Raw genomic sequence first — 23652 nt, forward strand, 5'->3', positions numbered from 1 at the left:
CCAAACTATTCATTAAGTAGCTATATTTTGAACCTGAAATGAGCGTTGAGTGATCTCAATGATCAGTCATAATGAATAAAAATGGAAACACATTCCTTGGTGAGTATAAATCCCATTAATTTGTTCAGTATAATACAGGTGATGCCTCTTATAAAGAAGACGGCAGTTGTATACAAAACAAAAAAACAATGTTTTCAGTCAGCGCTAATCCTGTCTTAACAAGACCAAGTGTCGATTTATGCTCAACATAACTGGTTTGCACGACAAACCCTGACTCCTTCCTCACTTCTGCACAACTGGTAAAATCGTGGTATAAATGCCTGGTAGTCGGTTTTAGAAAGTTATAGAAATGGCCGGACACGGCGTGACAAGGCGTGGGGTGAGTGGGTTTCTGAAGCTACTTGAATTAAATGATAAAACTAACATGCTAAAATGCTAGAATTTATAAAAATTCTGACACATAAAGGACAGACCAACATCATATATATAGTTTATTCACTTGTTATCTAAATTTAGTTTTCCAAAAAAGCAAAATATTGGTAAGAATTTAGGTCAAAGTGAGCTTGCATGTGCATGTGCATCTATTCAAGACATCCAGGGAAAATGATTGCTGGTTTACTGCAGTTCAAGAGATTTAAGCCAAAATATTTATAAATAGTCAAATGGGGATGCCATCTGCACCAAATCAGCCTTTCCATGGTCCATTACCTAACATTTCACCATGTTTCTGTGAAATGGACTGTGTGGTTCTTGGGATATCCTGATAGATATCAGACAAACAAAAAGGACCAAGAAATTAAAAGACAATTCTAGCAAGAGATTGAACAGTTAAAGACTTTTCAGTAGTCTTTATCTGTTTATTTACCTATCTGTCTCTACAGTAAACCAAAAAAAGGGTTTTTTGAAATTTAGAAAAGGACTTAATAGTACAGTAATATTGATCTTTGGACATGTATCCGAACAACTGAAACAATGACAAGAATGCCAAGTAAACACTGGTATGTTATTTCCCTTCACTTGTTCTCTTTATTAATTACATCTCAGTTCTCTTAAACTGCATCCACCTTTCCTTCACTTGCTGTCTTTCTTGCATCTTAGTCCTCTCACCAAGGATACATGAAGAGATGCAATGAAAGCAAGCGGAGAGAAGTACGAGTACATGTTTTAAGAGAAATTATATGTCCTTTCCTCTGAAGCATCACATGAAGCGACATCTGTTTCTGATGATGGTGGCTGCTGGATCAGCTGTCAGTTGGCTTTAACAGCTGTAGAGACTTTTGATTTGTGTCGGCATAAGTAAACTTTACAAACATTAAAAAAGGTGCACAGTTATCACTGAAGAGCAGCAGTGTTTTCTCTGGCACCTCTTCAACAAACACCTGCATATGAATAACAAGCTGCATTCTGTATTTATACTCTATCCTGCTCAGAGGCACAGCAACCATTTCTCCTGGCAGAATGGGTTAATGATTTTAATTATGTATATAATAATTATTTGTATTATTATCTGTATTTACTGATATTTTGATTGTGACATGAATATTTAATAATCTAGATTCTGATTATGGTGTTATTTGAATACTGTAAATGATTCATTAGACTAAATCTTTCAGGGAAAATTTAAATTATGTAACCTGGTGCATAGCAATTATCAGCCTTACATGTGACCAAACAGAAATGACGGTAAACGATGTGACATTTCAAACATGGTGCTTAGCAATTATTGGCCTCATATGACACTTCAGTATAAAACTCCAGTGATGTTGTGACGTATCTGATCAGTCTAATCAGGTGCAGCGTCCAATCCGTAACTGATGGCTGGTAAAAAGCCTCAATGGAGGCTTTGGCATAGCCTGCAAGAGGACCTGCCAGAACAACTTCCAGTTCTAACGAGGACAGAGGAGCGAGGAAACGCCAGTTACAGGAACTGTGACGTACCCCTGGTCTTTTATGCTCAAGGCCCTGATGAGTGAGTGAGTGAGTGAAAACAGCTGCGTCAGACCACTCATTGCATTACCTGAAGTGGCACAGGATTGAGAGAGCAGAAATGAGGCAACAATGTGCAACGTCATTACACAAAGTTTGTCCCCTAGAAGTGCATTGTGTTCAAGTGCTCTGTTTTTTATTTTTTTTTTCAAGCTTGGTGAAGGCTTTGTAGCTCAGGTGATGTGGAGGAACAGCAGTGCTGCAGAATTTTGATAATCGAATGTTCCTTATATTACGATGCATGTCCATTCGTATTCTGTAATCATACACTATCTTTTTACATTTTTGGCAATGTCAGAATTCGACAGAACAGCTGCCAGCACTTGGCTGATTTATTGTTAGCAGCATTACAATACATACTGATTTACATACACAGCGACAGATGAAACCAACACTGTCAGTCTGTTCCAACTATGAGAGCATGAACAACAAATAAATCACACTCAGCTGACCATCATATCCCCAGGGTATCCCTTTAACTTTAAACTTTCAGTCATCAACTGAAGACAAACAAAATCCAGCAAAAGAGCAAATAGTGACAAAAACACGGGTGACACAGAAACAGGAACATCCCAAACATAATAACAATGTAATTTATTTGCATGCAGTCTTCGTCATTTTAGATCAGCTCATCGCTCATCATACTGAAATTAATAGCGAGAAGTAGGGATAAGCAAGAACAGCATTATCAGTATCTGATGAACCAAGTGGATTATCTGTGTACGTAAATGTGCCCGGAATGGGCAAGGCTTACATGAGAAGAGGGTGTCTGCTTAAAGTGGAAAAGGACATGGCTGACCATAAGTTGTTAATTTAACACTGAAATCAATATGGGTTGCTGAGAAGTTGCTGTATTTATCATTTGTTTGAAAAACATTTGCAGAACAGCTTCAGACGAATTAGATTGATCGCAAAAGTAAGATTATACTATTCATTTTGATAAATTTGTACTAAAAAAAACATCTCTCAGCTTAAGAATTTCCCTTCAGGGATAAATAAAGGAATTCGGATTCTGATTCTGATACCCAGTGAGGAATTTCCATCATCACGAGTGCAGATATTGACACAATTTACTCAAATGACCTTTGTTTTTGTTAAAGAACTAAATTATGTGTACTGGATATTCCGTTCAGCCAAGTACTCGCTCAACCCCAGTGAGAACACTACTTGCAAAGCAGTGTGCAATCCTTTGCCTAGTGCCAATATACCAAAAAGGTTCATGTTCATACCTTAGCATCAAAAAGACAGCATGTCCTATACATGCAGCATAATGGTACCCAGCTGGAAGTGGACCATAGTTCTTTAATTTTTCTAGCTACATGTTAGCATCTCCATAGCACAGATGAGATTCCCTGGTTCTGGTAGCTATAGTTATATAGTTATATAATACAGATTTACACAATTATATCACAACTGCAGCTGCCAGGAAAGTGTGAAAAAGAAAATGGATACTAAATAGAATATAAGCCATTCTCTCAGATATGATACATCACTTTGTTGGTTTTAGAGGCTTTTCAGCTCAGCCTGTGTGGGCATGTGTGAAAATGCTGAGCATGTATGTGTTTTTCTGTGTTGACGTCGCAGCCATCAAGTGACACGCTGCTGTCTCCCTGGAGGGGTTAAAGTGTCATAATCACCCTGTGCTTGTTCGACTGGCCTTGAGGATGTTAAAAATGAGTGCTCTTGGCAATGGAGGTGACATTAAACTTCTTTAAAAATGATAGGAAAACTTTGATAAGTCCTCATAAGGGACATGAACTGTCAGGAAGACAGATACCTCAAGTGAGGCAGGGACCTTTCATTAATGTAACACAATCCCTCTACCATCTGTTTAAGCTGACACCAAGAGGGTCCTTTTGAAGCACTCATGAGCCTCATGCGTGAACCACCTTACGCCATTGCTTATCACTGACACTACTAGGACTCTCCACATGATTAACGATCTATCCTTGCTCTTACAATGCATGTACAGTGCACACACAGTTTCAGAATTATATCTGTTTTTGTGTTTTTTGGTCAATGCTGCCTATCTCTCATTGAGTGTCCTAATCTAATAAAGGCAAATGTCAAAAATATTTCCAAAAAAAACATGCAGCAATGATTAAGCAAATGCAGAGAAGAAGACTGTTAGCAGGATGTAAATGAAGGATTTATTCTTAAATTCTTAAAGAACCACCTTTTCAAATGTTAGATGAGGGATCGGTATATCCAACATGTTAAAGAATGAGGACTGAATGAATTCCCTCTTGCACATTACAAAGGCAGTGTGGAGATATGTCTGGTGGCAGTCTGAAAAACGATACCTGATTATTAGTCACCACTGTTTGCTCACTGTGCGGCTCATTTTTGATTCTGCAAGTAAACACTGATTAAAACACAGTATATTGCTACTACGCCTCCTTAATGTTTGCTAAGAAGTTGTTATCTCTGCCTCTTAGCTTTTTCAGTTATGTATCGACAACAATCATAACAGTTTGTTTTGAGATGCTTTTCCGCATGTTCTGAATGCCTATTCTGAGCTAGAACAAGCAATAATGTATGATAATACCTTTTTTGCACTGTAGTTTTCAGCAAATATTGCTCAAACTGGAGTAGATTTGAGAGTCCTTACATATTAAAGCACATTAGGTTCATCATGATCATTAATGGCAGCAGGACAATGTATGTGGAAATTAAATTTGATCAGTATCGGGGTATTATGGTACACCAGGGTGTTTAGAGATCCCAAAGGAATGATTTTCAATATCGTCAAAGTACAGACACTCACCTTCCTATTAAACTGACACAGAAATGCTGCATTGAAGGCTCACTGGCTAAGCACAGTAAACAGAGTTAAAGTTTTAACAAAAAAAAAAATCATCTTCTTGATAATCGCTTTATTTTGTGACAAAGTTTCACAGTTCAAGTTTGCTTTGTTTCAGAGTAAAAAAAAAAACTAAAAACTGCAGTAACTACAAAATCTGACTCAAAATTATGGCAGATAGCCATGAGTGAAGTTACTACACTCTGCTTTTGGATCATTTAGATCCAGAGTGCATTGAAGAAATAGCAACAGCATTATGAAATACATCAGCTATGCTGTATATGATAGCTGACAAGTGATGTTCAGTTAGGTAGCATCAGCCAACTTTTGTCATTCACATCACAAAGTAAATTCAGCCAAGGGTGAAAAATAAAATAAAACTCAAAACTCATTATATGCACGCCATCACATTATCCTACAACAATCAAGCAGCCATGAGAGTGACCCTCCTTATCTAATTACCATGAGGAGCATCTTCATGACAGCACTGTCCGACAGGAAGATCTTGGCCATATGTTGGAAATTTCAGTAGTATCCCAATGCTTATGCTGACATTCAAATGTCAATTACGTAACAAACAACCTAGAGTGAAATGAGTGTAAGAGTGATGATGATGGAATGACGTGACAACCACGAAAAGAAATGAAGATAATAAAAAGTTTAATTGATGGGAAGATTATTAGCTATCATTTCATACATACTACAATGTATGTACATTGTATTGTATTGTACATTGTATGTACAGCACAGTGGCTTTTACTTTTTCTTTATTTTTAAACAAATAAAGTCATATACCAAATATCCTGTTTAAAAGTCAGGAAGGTGAACCAAATGACTCAAAATACCTTACATGGTTCATGGTAATAACCACATATTTTTACATGTATTTTATAGGCTTTGGATTACAATAGAGAGATAATTACACAAATAACACACTAGCAGGATCAAATCATTGTTTTGGTTATCGCACAGAGTTAAATAACAACAAGAAAACCACCAGACTCATCCTGAAATTGAAACAGGATTAAATGATGCCATGTAAGCCACATAACAACCATTCACTTTCCCCTGTTGTATTTACTATTTTAATGTTCATTGTTTTGTTTCTATATGTGGAGCACAAAGTGACCCTGGTTTTAGTGTTAAGTGTTAAATTTTATTTAACAAAAGGTGCACAGCATGTGAAGCTTTCAACACTGCATTCAACTTCCCTTACGAGCAGAAGATCAGAACAATCCGACTGATGCACACAACTACAGGTGGAGCACAGCTCAGAACTACATTGGTATTCCAGCTACAGTTGTCTGCACTATCGCCAGTTCTTCAATTTATAAGCCTCCTCCACAACAATTCTTCTGTGTCCAACTACAAATAAAAATCTCTGGCCAGCACACTACTTGATCAAGATGGTGTCATACCTACCGCCACCACCTCATCAGTATTCAAGGCACAGGGGAAAGACAAATTTTTTTTTGAAAGAAAGCAACTGCAGCAGAGAGAAAGCTCCTCCAAAACAGGCTTTAGATCTCGCTGGAGCAAGCCAGAACAGCAGAGGTGTGTCCAGGCTTTTTTTGGCTAGGGTGGCCCAAGTGTGGCCCAAGTGAGGCTCTGATCTGCAGTGGTAACATGTGGTGAAATATGGGTGCTGACAGACATGAGTTTTGTTTTTCTTTGTTTTTTTGTTTTTTATTTTTTATCTAGACAATTTATATCTACTTTAATTAGTGAAGTACAGTTAATTTTTTGATTTAATAGATAAATAGACCTACCAAAAAATGTCTACGGCTAAATGACTACTAACATTTAATAAAGAGAATGTTTTGATCCCACTTGAATATCTGTTAATTCAGAATATTTATACATGTATACATAAAACATATGTACACATACTATATGAACAAAAGTATTGGGATACCTGACCATTACACCAACAAGGACTTTAATGACACTGCATTCTGAATACATAGATATTAGGATGAAGTTAGTCCTCTCTTTGCAACTATAATGGCTTCCTCTCTTCCGGGAAGGCTTTTCACAAGATTCCCATTGTGTTTCTGTGAGAATGTTTGCCCATTCACACAGTAGAGCATTTGTGAGGTCAGGCACTGATGTTGGACAAAAAGGCCTGGCTCATAGTCTTTGTTCCAGTTCATCCCAAAGGTGTCTGATGGGGTTGAGGTCAGGGCTAAGTGTGGGCCAGTCAGGTTCTTCCACACCAAACTCACCTAAACATGTCTTTATGGACTTTGCTTTTGCACTAGGCACAATCATGCAGGAATAGAAAAGGGCCTTCACCACACTGTTGCCACAAAGTATGAAGCATAAAATTGTCCATAATGTCTTGGTATGCTTAAGCATTAAGATTTTTCTTCAGTGGAAGTCAAAGGGTCCACACAGCCCCATTTCAATACTTATATACAGTGCATAACTAGGGACAAGCTGATTCTCGTCCTGGTGGTTTACTAGCTCAAATAGGTGGCATTTTCCCAATTATCATATTCTTTGTCTGACTGCCAAAAAAATTAATCAATTTAAAAATGCGTGTCTGCAGTCACTGTCTGCTACCCGCAACAATCTGGTTACAAATCATGAATAATAGCCCATTAACAGTGCACACTCCTTGAGTATCTCAAAATTGTACTTAGTTACTCTTCATCACTGGTTGTTAAATTGACACTAAGATTTAAATTGATCCTGCAAATGTATTGGTTCCACATATCAACAATTGGTCTCCCTGATTACTAATAAGCAAAATCAGTACAGGCCCTGCAAAAGACCACACCTGTCGATTCTTACATATAACAACATGACCAGCATGAATGTGGCAAGCGTTGTTAAGTGCTCTGAGGAGTTGATAGACAAGAAAAGCTCTATATAAATGCAAGTCGACCTATATGGACCTGTCCTGCAGAAGGGGTAATAATTTTTCATAATCAGTGACAGTTGTTCTGATGTCAGAGCTTAAGTAATCAGTGAGCACAAGCTCAACTATGTCAGGAGGCGTCTGACTGAGTGACAAAGGAAGAGGGATGGAATGGGCCAGAGAAAGCGCAAATTTGTGTGACAGGCTGAAAGAGAGGACGAGAAGGAAAATACAGAGCCTCTAATGAGGAAGGGTAGACACTAATTAAATTTGAGAGGAAACCTCAACTTTTTCTAAAGACACGTCTGGCAAGAATGGCCTCTCCTTGAATGTGTTGCCTCTTTTTTGCTCTTTGAGAGGTGTTCAATTAAATTGGTGGTCATGCATGACTGGAGGAGACGATCAAGTAAAGAAGACAGGTGTGTTGACACAGCTGTGAGAGATGTGGTGCTCCTTGTGATAGATGTGAAGTGACCACGCACTGATGGCCAGATTAAGCACTTTACTGAATGTAAATAAAAGACAGGTTACTAGGAAGAGCAAAATAAACCTTGTCCGCCACTCTTTTTCTCATATTGTCGTTTTCTTAACCTTCTTTTACCCTTTTTTTTCCTCACAGAAAAACCTGACCTTTACCTAAGTATTAGTACTGTAAATACTCCATCATTTGTCTGACGGCCTTACTTTACTTGTACTGATTTATCATTCTGGTTTCTTTTGTTGTTTTTTGTTTTTTTCATTAAAAAATCAACCGTTTTTATCTAAGCAGGAGATGTCACCGATGTTTTCTTTGATGGAGTCAAAGAGTTCAGTTGATATTAAGATGACAAAAAAAAAAGAACCAGCAAAGAACAACCCAGTAATAATCACTGCTGTGGTTTCACTGGTCATGTACAATGCACAATGCATCTGTCACTGCCATCTCAGATATCATCTACGGATGTCTGTGTTTGTTTGTATGTTTTCCTCAGTAGTCCAGCATCATAAGTGACTAAGAAACTGTGCTCAGTTCATTTCCATTTTATCAAGAAAATCATGCTATACAAATGGGAAGATATCACTTACGTGTTAAGCTATGAAAAATGGTTGCATGACCGTGGACAAAGCGACACAAATGTTCTGTTCTGAATGGTTTGGAAATATTAAAACAGTAAAACAAAAAGTGCATTCTCATCTTTCAAAATACAAAGCTTCTTTGCACTGAATTGTTAAGAAAGGGAAAGAGGCCATCAGTGTTTTCGCAGGCTTGCGTGGTTAGGAAAATGTACATCTGTAACACATGACCACAAACATCACACAGCATCTCAACACAACTGCTCACTACTCAGACTGCAAACGTACCGCCGTCCATCAGATTGATAAGCGGTGAATGCGTTACATATTACGGCTTTGATTTCTCTTTCCTTTTTCTCTCTCTAGCTGTCTCATCACACGTTACGATAGAAGGTGAGACATTGCACCATATGATGCAATATTATTTACTTTACTGTCATGTAAGGCAACGTAGAGTGTTCTAGACTCTCAAACTCCTGATCCACTACGAATATCCTTACAAAATAACAAGAGTCTACAGCCACGCTAGCAGCTCTGTGAGCTCTACTGAATGCTAATGTCAGCATCAACATGGTTACAGTGACAAAGCTGATCAATGACATGCTGATCTTTAGCATGTGTAGCATTTTTAGTCTGGACCAAAATCTTGGAACAACTGGCATTGCCATCCCTATAGTCCCCCTTATGGCTAAAAGCATTATAGGGAGAATATGATCATTAAAATAAATTTAAAAAAAAATTTCACATTTACACATAATCTCCTTGTCTGCTTTTCACATGCACAGTGAGGACATATGACACAAAGCTTTTGAGCTTCATTTCATTATTTCGAATACTTGACTGTCGAAGATATGAATGAATATTTGTTATGGTTTTGCACTGAAAGGAGCCTGAAACCTTTACCAGAATATAGAAATTGTAATTTAGAGAAAAGGATATGAATGGGGCCCAATTCTATTTTCTTTGCCCGTCTAATATTAGACAACTGACAAGTAAATGAAGAGATGAGTACTCTGTTATCTTCACAGTAACAGATGAAGAATCTGAACTTCAGTTGTGCGGACAAACAACATACCATGTGGTAATTTTGTATTTTATAATGCTCTTTGGGACTGGATAATAAAAGAGAGGTTAAACTGTAACAAAACACCTACCTCAGTATCAGGAATAGCAGCATTGGCTTTATAAATGATTGTATGTATTACTGATATGTTTGTGATGACCTACTGGAGACAGGAACAGCTGATAAAACAGGACCCATGTCCATGCTTAAAAAAAAAAACCAAAAACTAAAAAATAATCTTAATAATCTTAATAACTTAAATAATTTATTGTTACTACTCTTAAGCAAATAAAAAAACTATTTATCACGTAATTTCACCTAAAATGAAGATTGCTGAGTATGACTAAGGGTAAACTCTAGATGCCTGCAGAGGCATTTGCTCTTAATCTGTTTGTTTGCTTTCTGTGTTGTGGTGTTAGGTTTTAGTCTTGTTTTATGTTGAAAGTTCACTTTCCTCATGAGTGATGTTTTGGTTTAATCCCTATCTTAGTGTATTTCCTGTCTCACCCATGTTTCATTATTCATTCTATGTAGATTCAGCCACCAAGGCTCCCTCCCTAAAAACCAGCTGGCCAGACAGCTAAAACAGAACCAGCTGTTTTTCTGGCTGATCCTGCCCTTGGGCAACCTTCTGGGAAGTCCTCCAGAGGGACATGTGGCTCCTACCTATGTTGTGACTCTCAGCTTCTCAGGTCCTTGTCCTTACCCCTACCCAACTCCTCATCCTCACTAACTAGCACTGCTCAGCGCCACAGAGGTCCCATTGTTGTCCCAGTGCCCAGTGTCAGGTGCCCATTCGGCGGTCTGCCCTTGCTTCCCAGTCAGTGGGCTGCACAACACCATGCAACTCAATTTTCAAAGTTGCAAAACTTTTTTCTCCAATAAATGTGCACCAAATTACAGATCAGCATTTAAAAAGTTTCAAACATGGAAAACAAACTAATACACCAGGAGAACAGAGGAAAAATGAGTTGAAGAAACACTAAAAAGAGCGCTGCAATTTTGAAGAAAGAACACTCTAATTGATGGAAACCAGTGTTTTATATAATAATAATGCAGAGATTCGACTTTTTGTTCATCCTTTAAATGTTACACAAGCCTTCAAAACAAAATTGAAATCGTCTTCAAGCTCTCAAACACTAAAATAAAATAAACACTTGTCTCTAACTGACAGCTGCTTCTCTTTGTAAACATATGATTAATCAGCTGCCATTACTCCTACACTATGCTGTGATTGAGTGCGTCTGTATGTGTGTGGAAACAAGCATAACCCTAGACTTCACTTGAAGCTACTAGTCACTACTACTCATACAACAAAAATGCAGTCAAAAAAAAAAAAAAAATAGTGAGCTTAATTCAGTTTATTGTAACTTGTCACATGACTCTGTCCTTGCATGTGCATGTTGAATGATTTGAGATGTGATATGCGACAATATCCGCTGTAGCTCCTATTGCTATGAAACAGCTGCTTTTTTGCTCATCCAATCAAACACAATTAGTGTCTGTAACATAAACACTGTGCTTTTTTTTCATCTCTCTCTCTGTCTCTCTCTCTCTTGCACACACACACACTGGCACAAGTGCACAATTTCCCCACCCCATCCTGTTATTAACACCACTTGCCTATAGGGAGCTGGCAAAGTTAAGTGAGCTCTCCATCTGTTAAATTAGACAGTGTCAAAACTTTTTGCTGCTGAGTGATCCAGAGACATAATCCCATGTCTCCTTGGGTAATGAATTGTACTCATGCTAATTAGCAAGCACATGGCCAGCAGTAGCAGAGAGAATGTACTAATCAAACAGACTTATGGTTTTGTCATGTCTATGCTTTCTCCTCTCTCTGTGGGCCTGGTTGGATGGGCCTTGATTCGAACCTCTGCTGCTCACCTCTCCATCTCATGTCTCACTGAAGGTATCATTTTATTGAATAGTATAGAGCAACACTAAGCATAAGCAGAGAGAGAGACGGATGACACGTGACAATAGTCCCGTGGTGTCCTCGAGACAGGGACGTTAGCAATTACAAAGCACACATTGCATATTGCCGGAACACTTTTATTTTGAGTGAGTTCCTTAAGTTAGTGTGTGCCGGAACAGTCTGTACTTACAATCCCTGAAGACAAAAATACACCTGATCATTTAAAAAAATTTAAAAGACGACAATACAAACAAGCAAACAAAAAGGCATTTCTTGCAACAGCATTTGAATCTTTTATGTATGGCTACCGCTGGACTTGATAGAGTGATAGACTGGAAGAGTGCGAGTGACACAGAGAAGGAGAAAGTCTCTAAGGGTGAATGGAGAAGAGGGTGTCTGTGTTGCTAAACACTGGCTATAATAGAGGCCAAGGATTAGATGGCAAACTTTATACCCCTGCACCCCCCCCCCCCCACCCCCACCCCCCCCCACACACACACACAGCATTCCATCAGAGCTTTATCTGGCCTTTTATTTGCCTTTATCGAGCATGGCAGAGGCAGCCCGCTCAGCGTTAACAATGTCGGGCTAAAGTCATTTCACACAACACTACTTGGTCATGTAAGCTGACAACTTTTATATTCCATTATGTCCTTGGCTTGCTCTGTTGTGTGGGCTTATCAGGAGCGGGGAGTGGTGCAACCAGTTGGTTTTCAACACCAAGACGTGCCACAGAGTGGGGTAAATTGTGCTAATTTCAAGCCTGGAGGAACCATTACTTGGAGGTGAGCATAACTCGTAGTGGCAGACAAAACCGACTAGAAAGAGGGAGCGCACATTGCTCATGGGTCTACTACATGCCGCACTGGGTTTAAGTGTTCAATACTGGGCGGTGGTGTGCATCAAAGCTTTCACATGCATCTTATTATTTGGTTGACATAGGGTGTGTGTGTGCATGTGTGTGGTGATGGCACTGCTTGTGGGTGGGTGTAAGGGGTTCATCTGTGCAGTCTTTTAATTAACCTCATGCCCTGTTACTATCTACACTGCCTGGACTTGGCTGACCTTACACCGATTTATGCTGCAATAAAAGTGACAAGGTTATGGAAATACAGGCTGATGCAGGATGTGACAGAGGGGCTGCCAGACCAACCTTTAACAGGCTGACAGAGGCCATTATCCTTGATGTCAGATGAAGAGATGTGAGATGGAAATACCCCTTGCATTTCATGCTGCGGTGCCCGCTTAACGTAGAGACAGCAACCAGGGAGGTAAACGAATGGTGGACAGCTAAACAAGGTATGTTGACTTAAGGATGACTCGCAAAAATAAGTCTTGGGCTGAGTCTGAAAATTCATGCTGACATACTTTGTAGTAGGCTAAAACAGCACGTGAGATTTTTTTTTAGGATGTTAGAAACCAATAGTATGTAAAATACATACTATTTACTGGGGAATGTTACATTATGCAAGCACCAGACACAACACCCACAGTGCGATGCAGTAATGATAACAACACGTCAGCAATGCTTCAGTAAGTGTAAGAATAAGTTTTCACTTTGCTGGGCATGATATATGTTTTAAATTAATTCATTGTTGGCACAGGTTACTGTGGTAACACATCTCAAGCAAGGAGGCTCTCAAGAAGTGATACACAGTATAATCTGAAAAGATAAATATGACTGCTTATTCACACAAAAGTATGTTGAACCATAGTACACATACATAAAATCTACTGGGGATGAAAACTGAAAATGCTTAGGAATTTTTCAGGCATTTTTTATTTTTTACAAATAATAAACTTTCAAGTAGGACTACAATCAATGAATTTTTTTTTTTCATAACTAACAAGTATAGATTTATCTTTCGACTGGTCAAGCATTGTTCAGAACAGCGAAAAATGTGTCTTCCTGCACACAAGAATTTAGCAGAGCCCAAGCAGACCACACCAGATTGCTTACTTTGTTGCCTTGACCAAAAAAGCAAAAATATTCTACATTTCTATCATGCAAATTGTTGCATGTTGGAAATGGTCATCTCTTGAAATCTGAAGAACAATAAATTGATTGTGAAAATAGTTGCAATTTAATTTTCTGACGATTTCCTAATCCATTCATTTTCTTCTTTCTTTGAAAATTGACAACACAGTATATTTGTAACCACATCATTTCGCTCTATAAGTAGAGCTGCTGGGTTCATTTTCATGTCCTTGTTTTATTTCTCCATCACTATTTAATCCTTAATCTGAAATGACACGATACATGCAGGGTATGAATCACTTAATAGGGAACCTGCCATAGCTGTCTTAAAACCACCATGTTTATCAATTAAATGATTAAAAAATAAATAAATAAGAAGAGCACAACAATCCAATTCAGTTTTGGATTGCTTGTGGCTGAGAAGATTCAGATGAGTGATGATGCTTGATTGAATATCATATCTTTTTTCTGCATTGCTTAATCAATTAAAAAACGTGATATGGGCCCATTCAGCGGCGCATAATTCGTTCATTCACTCCAGTTCATTAGCGTCCGATAGGGACTCACAGTCCAAAAGATAACTGACAGTCAAACAGCAGTGCAGATGACTTGGGGGAAGTGCAAGCAGGTCAAAAGGTGGGTCTATCTACTGAGCTGTGCGCAATAAGCCTGAAGGTCACGCTGCATTCAAACTCTGACGTAAACAGATTAGTACAATATCCAGGGTTAGTCATACACTGTACTCTGTATGATGGGCCAAAGAAAAAAAATCTCCTTAGTACACTGATGAACCCTAACATTATCACCACCTGCCTTATATTGAGTAGGTCACCTTTTTACACCAAAACAGCCCTGACCCATCAAGCCATGGACTCCACTAGACTTCTGAAGGTAGGCTGTGGTATCTGGCACCAAGCCGTCAGCAGCAGATCCACGTAGTCCTGTAAACTGTGAGGTGGGACCTCCATGGATCGGACTTGTTTTTCCAGCACATCCCACTGACGCTCGATTGGACTGAGGTCTGGACAATTTGGAGGCCAAGTCAATACCTCAAACCTGTTGTTGTGTTCCTCAAACCATTCTTGAATAATTTTTGCAGTGTGGCAGGGCACAGTACCCTGCTGAAAGAGGCTGCCGCCATCGAGGAATATCGTTTTCCATATACCCGGCCATCCACGCGATGGAAAAGAAAATGTGATCCATCAGACCAAGCCACCTCCTTCCAAAGCTCCATGCTCCGGGTGTGACCCATCGTAAGTGCTTTTGGCGGTGGACACGGGTCACCATTTGCAGCTTGACCAGTCTGCAGCTACGCAGCCCCATATGCAACAGACTGCGATGGACTGTGTGTACTGACACATTTTTGTTGTTCTGTTTTCAGCAATCTTCTGGTCGCACTGGATTGCACAACACGAGCCACACTTCACTCCTCACGTCCATCAGTGAGCCTTGGCCACCCATGACTATCGCTAGTTCACCGGTTTTTCTTCCTTGGACGACTTTTGGTAGGTCCTGACCACCGCAAACTGGGTGCATCCCACAAGATGTGCAGTTTTTGAGATGCTCTGACCCAGTCACCTAGCTATCCCAATTTGGCCCTTATGAATGTCGCTCAAATCCTGACACATCAACTTCAATGACAAAATATTCACTGCCTACACTGCCTAATACATCCCACCCACTGAAATGTCAGAGGTAACAATGTTATGGCTCATAGGTGTAAATTAACAATAAACACTAAAATAACAGTAATAATAATAACAATAACAATAAGAAGAAGGATCACAAAACTGCTACCCTGCTAGACTAGACTGCCACTTATTCTACATTTATCTGAATTTATGATACATTATCTGATGTGAATACGAGAAAGGCTTAGGCCGCATTTGAAGAAAAGAGAATGAAAGTAGGTTGGCTGACTGCTGTATTTCTTAAATAATTATTTTCAAATTGATTGGTCTGTGATTATCTGTTATTTTCTCAATTAAATGATTGATGGTTTCGTGAGAATGTCAGAAAATATAACAAAATGCAGACTGCCTCTCACAATGTGTCAGCCAAAGCCCACCAACAGTTCGGCGCAAAGAGACAAAGGGAGAGCAGCAAATCCTGACAAGTTGGAATACTGATTGACTGATGCTATTGATGATTAAAATGATTCAAAAAATGAATCAAAATGTATTCCAAGATTTTTTTGTTCATTGAATAATGAACAATTATCACATTGTTGCAGTCTTAAAATCATTTAAAATGTTTATTTCATTTCGTCTTATTTATTTTTTGTACAAAGTCAAAGAGAAGATATTTGGAACAGAGCTTGTCTTTCCTATTAACATGTACACTGCACAAATACATAGTACATAATTTTTATGATAAACTGCCAGATTCCAAGATGCTTTTCAGTGTTGATAATCAATTTGCAACCTGTTATTTCATGACTCAAGATCCTGCAGCCCCACAGTTAGACAACACAAGGCCAAATACAACAGAACATAAGCATCACTTGACTCACAGACACAATCGGCAGACCACACAACACAATGTGTGTGAGCATATGGACACAGATTATCCACAAGTCTTCCTGTTTTGCTTAACTCACTGCAGATATGTTTTTTTTCCCTCCTTCCTGTTGAGGTTTTTTCTTTATTTATTTCTTCTTCTTCTTTTTCTTTTTTTTTTTTTTTTTGTCCTGCTATGTGAATAGCTTCTGGCAGTGTTCATTGATCTGCAGAACGTTCTGTCTGGATGTTGTTTTGGAGATTGGGCCGGATGAAGCGGCTTATGTAAGCAACAGTTGAAGTCATCAGGGGAAGGGAAGATTTAGTCGCACATTTATGTTAGACGAGAAGTAATGAGATATTACCAATATCAACACACTCACGCTGTGCTTAAGCACATCCATGGATTCCAGAGCCCAACAGCTGATAAGAGACGCTGCTGCAGAATGGTAAATATCATTGCTCTGCCTGAACATCTGTTCATTACATTGAAATGGCTACATTACCAGCTGTGAAAGTTAACTGGGAACTTTTGCCATAATGCCACTCAGTTGGGGGTGGGGATAGGTGGTATGGAGACCATGTATATGTGGTGTTTCAAATGTTACGTTGAGAATTAAAATATACATGAATATTATAGGGACTGGCGACCAGTCCAGGGTGTACCCCGCCTCTCGCCCGTAGTCAGCTGGGATAGGCTCCAGCTCCCCCGCGACCCTGACGGATAAGCGGTATAGAAAATGGATGGATGGATGAATATTATAGGTTTGTACTGTATAGGGACAACATAGCCAGCAGTGATTGGAAAAGGATTAATGAATCTACACAACAGTAGTTGTGAACTTTAAAGATATAAAGCCTGGCAGACATCAGAGGTAGAATTATTGCTAATTTGCAGGATAAAGATTAGTCAACTGTAGTTAAATTAATCATCTGTGCCCTCAAATTACTCAGTGAGTGACTGAACAGAAATAATCTGTCCTAAGGTACATTTAAAATACATTTACATATACATACAAATCATCTTATATATGTTATCTGGCGAATGTGCAAGCAGAAAAGTTCTAATTTAGACATTAAGTAGACACGGGACAACATTACCATTCAACCAGATTCACGTTTGCAGCCACCTGAGTAATGAGAAAAGTGACAAAGTCCAATACTCACTGTCCTGTTTTTGTCTCCAAGAACTCTTGAGGGCTCTCTAACTGCTAAAGTCACTACTGTGTTCAACAGTCACTTCTTTGCTGTTTGATGCTGAGCAGGTTGAATACAGTGGGTCTGTCAAACTTTTTTTGGTTTTTGATGGAAACAGATGCCTGCTGCTGCTGGCAACAAGGCTGAGTTGTCTCACCGAAAAACCAAAATAATGAGCTAAAAAAATTCTCAAACGTTGGTAGATTGGCAGATAAAACCAGTTTCTGAAAAACAGACAACAAGCTTAATATATGCTCAGTCCTCAGTCCAAAGTAAAACAGTCTTGGGTTGTCAGCTTTTATATTCTTACTTCGAGTATGCCATTTACTCACAGCCAAAACAACAAGAGCATAAAGATCAAAACTGTATAAGTGTCAGTTAACAAGGACAAATGGAATGAATCAGATAACATAACAACTTATTCAGTAATCTGAAGCTGCCTCTTACTAAAACACAGCCGCTATTCTGCTGACAGTTGGGGTGCTCCTCCCTGACTGGCCAAAGCAACGACTAACTTCACCTCACTGCCTATTGCTTTCAGTACTGTAACCTAAAATCTGCAGCCTAATTTTAATAATTGAACCACATAACTTGAGGAAACGATTTAGTAATTCAAGACACAAAATTATTAATTCAAGGGAAACAAATTAAACATTTAATTATTTATTGGAAAAAAATAGTATTGAGGACCAATTATCAGAACTTTTGCCCATGATATTTGCTGAAAAAAACTATGGGAAAAATGGGATACATACATATGAAATAGGAAAGATTGCTCATGTGTAAAATTTATTCAGAATAAAGATTCTTAACATGGAGTGGCATCAACCTTATTAATGCTTAGAACCACAATTGTCCTATCAGACAGATGTAATAGAAAGATGTCAATATTTGCAGTTCAGTCACTACCTGGGTGATAAAGGTGCACTTAAAACAAGAAGTGGCTTCATTTTTATGACCATGTTACATCACAAGAGCCATTAGTCTTGCAATACTGGGCACAAAAAGCATATCTTTCACTCAGGCCTTATGTGTCTATCAATTTCGTACCAGTTACTGCCTCATCTCAGTCTGTGTCAGAGTTTGGCAGAAACTTTTCAGGCTGATTATTTTTCTTATATTGAAAAAAATAAACAACCCTGCAGTCTATTAAGAAGGTGTTAACCCAAAGGGCCCTGTTTAAATGATTTACAGTATATAGCACAAGTGCATTGAGGGCGTGTCGAACTCCCTTTTTCTAGGCACATAATTTGGGTGCAAAAGGGTTGTATTTAGTCTCTTAATTATACATAAGTATGTTTTTGTGTTTTGGGCGTAACGTGAATCAGGAAGTCATGTCACATTCCCTTCAAAAGCCAGGTGTGCCCTCACCTGGCACACTGCTGTTTAAGCAGCTACATGTCTTCACTGAGGGACAGTCTGTTGCCCAGTCCCTTCAGGCAGGAGGTTACGGTCCATTCGGACCAAAACCTCACGCCACAAGAACAGTTTCTTCCCCTGTGCTGTTAGACTGTTGAACACAACTGACTAACATGCTGCCCTGCACCTTAGCAATTGATTTTGCTCATTCACTGTTCACCTGCTGTTCATTTGCACTGTCTACCTCACCCACTTGCACTATACTCCACCCTGCACCTTACTTTTGAACTACCTCCAGAAAAATATTTATTTCACTTATTTTATTTTGTGTTACCTTACTCTATTTTATTTTTATCTTTATTTTTTATTTTATTTTATTCTTCAATTATATGTTACTGTTATGTTCTATGTATGCACCAATCACCAAGACAAATTCCTAGTAATGTGAAACCTCTTCACTTACATGGCAATAAAGTCTTTTCTGATTCTGATTCTGATTCTGATTCTTTGTCCTGTCAACAACTCCATTTGACTGAGGAAGAGGAGGGCTTCTGTGTGTGTCTGTGTGTATGGTAATGCAAGGATTACAGACTGCAGATTGGGCAGACATGATCATAAAAATGATTAATTATAATTGTGATTAATATAAGGGGGGAAATAATACATCATTAATGAGGAAAATATTAATTACATTACCTGCTCAATCCCACAGCAGCAGAAACGATAAGTATGTCTCGCCATTACGAGGGATGCTGTGCCTAACTTCACTGATTATTTAAATCTCCCAACACGCTGACAGAATCAGTTAGGCTCTAATATTAATTAATGTTGTGTGTTGTTCTACACATCCAAGGTTCATGCAGCGACATTATTTAGAGAAGAAAAGTTGTCCTCCTGATAAATCCTGTCTACAAAAATATATTTCAGAAGCTAAAGGTTGAGTTTCCTCTGTCCTGTTAATTACAGCCATTGGTTTTGCATCTTCACTCTTCCACAATACTTGCTGTGAAATTACTATACACATGAAAACTTAAAATTACTGAAAGCAGCCTCTCCAATCTAAACTGTTAAAGAAAACAACTCAAATCACCTGGAAAGCTAGCGTTACTCAACATTATTTAAAAGGTAATATAACCCACAGACAATGGCAGAGGTGGAGTGATACAGGTGCAGGTCTCTAAATCAGACAAAATAGGGTTGACAAAAATTTACATATGGGGTCGAATGACGTAGTAGCCAATCCATGCATCACTAGTGTGTAACAAGCAGAACATACGTGCGTTGTGAACCCACCTCTGTAGATGCATAATCTGAATAATGCAACCTTTAAATAGCTGGAAAAAATATTGCACCACTGGCTTTAGACCTGATTTTTGTTGGTCAATGGCACAATCAGTTTTTGATAGCCAACATTGCGGTTGATCACACTTTATTTCAAGACCGACACACCCATGGGTGCACAGACAGTTGTAAGTACATACTTGCACAACACTGCTGCTTGGCATAACAAATCGCAGCTGCAGTTGCAAACTAGCAATGACAGTGGCTTTGTGCTGGACTTAAAATAGAGCCCTCAGTGTTAGAAATGGGTACCTGTGTTCTGTATCATTTAACAGGGAGGAAATGAAGCCAAGGGAAAGAAAGAGAATCATTTTCTATTTTCAGATGACCACATTAAAAGGCTCCTTTGAAGAAATATGCGGTGAGAATATTTGTTCCAAGGCCACGAAAATGGTGAATTCTAATTAAATAATGCCCAGGGACATTTGAATATCAGACTGCCACAACTCTACCTGATACCTGTTCAAAGCAACAATGGCAATGAAATAAAAATGAAAGTTACGGACAATGAAGTAAGCCTTAAAAATGGACTCAAAACAATTTGGGCAAATATAGTTTATTGAACATTTGCATGGAAGTCAATAAACCCCTCTGCTGCCCAAAGACTTAAATAGTGAAATATTCTAATTTCTTAATACGTGCAACTGAATTTATCATGCAAAATCAATGTTTTCATATACAGCATTTCATGTCTATAAGATGTCCCTTCCACTGACTGTTATAAGTTAAAACTATGAAAATGTTTTTTCATGTTGTTTGAGATTACAATCATTTAATGGTTTAAACTGAGCCTTTTACGATTTTTTTCCAGAGTAAAATCCTACTTAGGAATGTTTTCTATGAGGATATTATAATGGGTTAAATTGATTCTATATTCTACAGTGGTTCATATAATAAACTTTACTTCCTTGTGTGTAACATGTTATAATTAAATGATCCATTTGTAGTGGATTATCATACTGTTGTTGTTAAGGCTGCATGAAAACATATTTAATAACATAAACTATTTAATAAAACATTTTAATCAGGAGGCTCCAAGCATACTCCTCATTATCAGAGCAGCAATCATCAGGAGTTTTGTTTTTTTGTTTTTTTTTAATAGAAGCAAAATAAACACACACACATATACACAGATTAAGTTTGACTACTTTATCTCTCTTTGTTTAAAAGAGGTGAAAGAAAGGCTTTTTTAAAATACTCAAAATAAAGTGTTCAAGCAACATCTATTATTATTTTTATTACATGTGATACACTGTACAGGTGTGTCTTGTTCTTTAGAGTTTCACATGACAATATCACAGGCTTCTCTTTGGGAACCAGGTCACACACAGGTGACAATGAATACTAAAAGCTTGGACGTGAATCGTACAGCCAGTATTACAAATTCAAACTGAGGGGTCATCTTCATTCTAATCACAGTCACATACTGTACACTACAGCATGACGAGAGAGAATTAAACACGCCCAAACAAATTTAGATGTACCATATGAGCTGCTGAGTGTTCGACTCCATGTTCCATTGTTAAAGAAATTCACAAGCAAACAAGTGGTTTTGATTTTGGCAACCGCAGAGCATACTGTCTTAATACCATCTTTTTAAGTTCTTTTCAAACACAGTAGAACTTTCTATTGTCCCAGCAGCTCCAAAAATTTGCATTCAAAGGGATGCATTCACCCCAGTGGGACACATACTCCTATAAACAATGACAAACCCTTTCATGAATAATACATTTGGTGAGAGTGCTTTGAGAATGCTAGAGTTGTAAGAGGACCAGCCCTCCATTTTTTTTAAGTCACTGAATGTTTAAAAAAAAAAAAAAAGTTTAGAAAGGTACCATCCTCAAAAACAGGACATTACAGTAAATATTTTAATTGTGTGCATTTTTCTTCGCTGTGTCTTTTTTTCTTTGCCATAGGAAACCAAAGCAAGCAGTTCAGTTGGGTTTATTTTCAATCATCCCTTCACGTAATTGCTCCATTAATTACGTTGTTATTTATCTCTCACCACTTCAAACCCACATAACCCACACCATGAGGTCTGTTGTATTTTTTAAAAGAGGGGACCAGCAGTGGGAAAGAAACCATACATCAAATTTAACATCAATGAAGTAAAGTATAGGACTGTGTATGGTGACAAAGGGAGGGCAGGTCTCAGAAGACACTTAATATCAAGTGACTGAGGGAGGTGAAAGGGAGGCATGTATTAACACATATGGAACTTCCTTGACGTTATTTAATTGCCACCTTGACCTCTGGTGTCAGACCCATTTAGTCACCACAAAGGCATCACATGCAAAAAGGAGGTGGAGAAGAAAAAAGTCTAAGCTGTGAACTGCATCAACCTCACTTATCCTCCTTAGCCCCTGACACTGTGTTCCCCTTGTATTGCTTTGCCAATAAACCACTAAAACTCCCCCAAGGCTCCGGTACACATGACAAGCCCACGCTGCTGTTATGACCCCTCTTGCTCAGTGCTGGTAACAGTGGCTCTTAATTGCCATCTTCTGTCATCTGAGTGAACTGTGGACCTGTAACCACCAGCATCATCAGAAAATAGATTGCATAACATAAACTGCACAATAAAAGGCTCTTTGCTCTGTAGATTACAGAGAAGAAGAGGTGCAGCATAGAAATGATGCAGGGTTTGAAAGGTGAAAAATAAACTGAAAATCCTAACTGATCCTTAAAATAACCGTGTGTGCTACATTACAACAATTAATTCCTTTATTCTTTTTCTTTTCCAGACAGATATACAGTATATACTTGATGAAGACGATAATAACAGCCAACAGGATGAAATGAAATTGAGTTTTACTTCAACTGAAAGGATCAAACAGACAATAATGTACACTAAATGATGTACAGCAAGTAAAAAAATCCCTCCAGCCACATTCACATGATTTATTTTTCTACTGCAGGTGGAGTAATCTCTTTACTACCTGCATCTGTCATTTTCATCCTATCCAGACTGAATATGTCTGTCATTTTTTGACCCCTCCAGTAATAAGCACAGCCCCTAATCTAATTTTACTTACTGTAGTTTTTTCAAACCTCTGCAAACCTCTGGCTATAACTTGATTTAAGTCACTTCGCAATCAAAAAAGATAAAAAGGTAAAATAAAAGTAGGCTTATCTTTTAGTTTTTCTACGTCGTGCTATGTTTACTGTCACTGATTTCATCAGCTCAGTGCACAACTGTGAGACAGCTGAAGAAGTAGAGAAGGACTGTGCTAACTTCACAGATCACTTGTTAAAAGGGAACTGATTTTACACATCAAAAGATGTTTACAGGTCGTGAGGAGTACTGTGGCATTTGCATGAAAAGTTGTGTAGCTCCAGAGCAAGCTGACAGATTGCCTCAAGTGATGTAATAATGTCAGATTGGGTTAAAAACTACAAGTTTGAAAATGGAGAAAAAAATAAAAATAAAAATAAATACAACTGAGGATGTATAGTTGGAAACTTGGAGCTTACCGGACCTCCAGAGCTGGACTTCATCTCTGCTTGAGGCTAGTGGTTCAGTGCCACGTTAGTCGCTATCAGTATAACATACCTGAATAGCTGACAAAACTGTTTATAGTCTAATTGCATTG

This window comes from Scatophagus argus, chromosome 2 (genome assembly GCF_020382885.2).
Source record: "Scatophagus argus isolate fScaArg1 chromosome 2, fScaArg1.pri, whole genome shotgun sequence".
NCBI lineage: Eukaryota > Metazoa > Chordata > Actinopteri > Scatophagidae > Scatophagus > Scatophagus argus.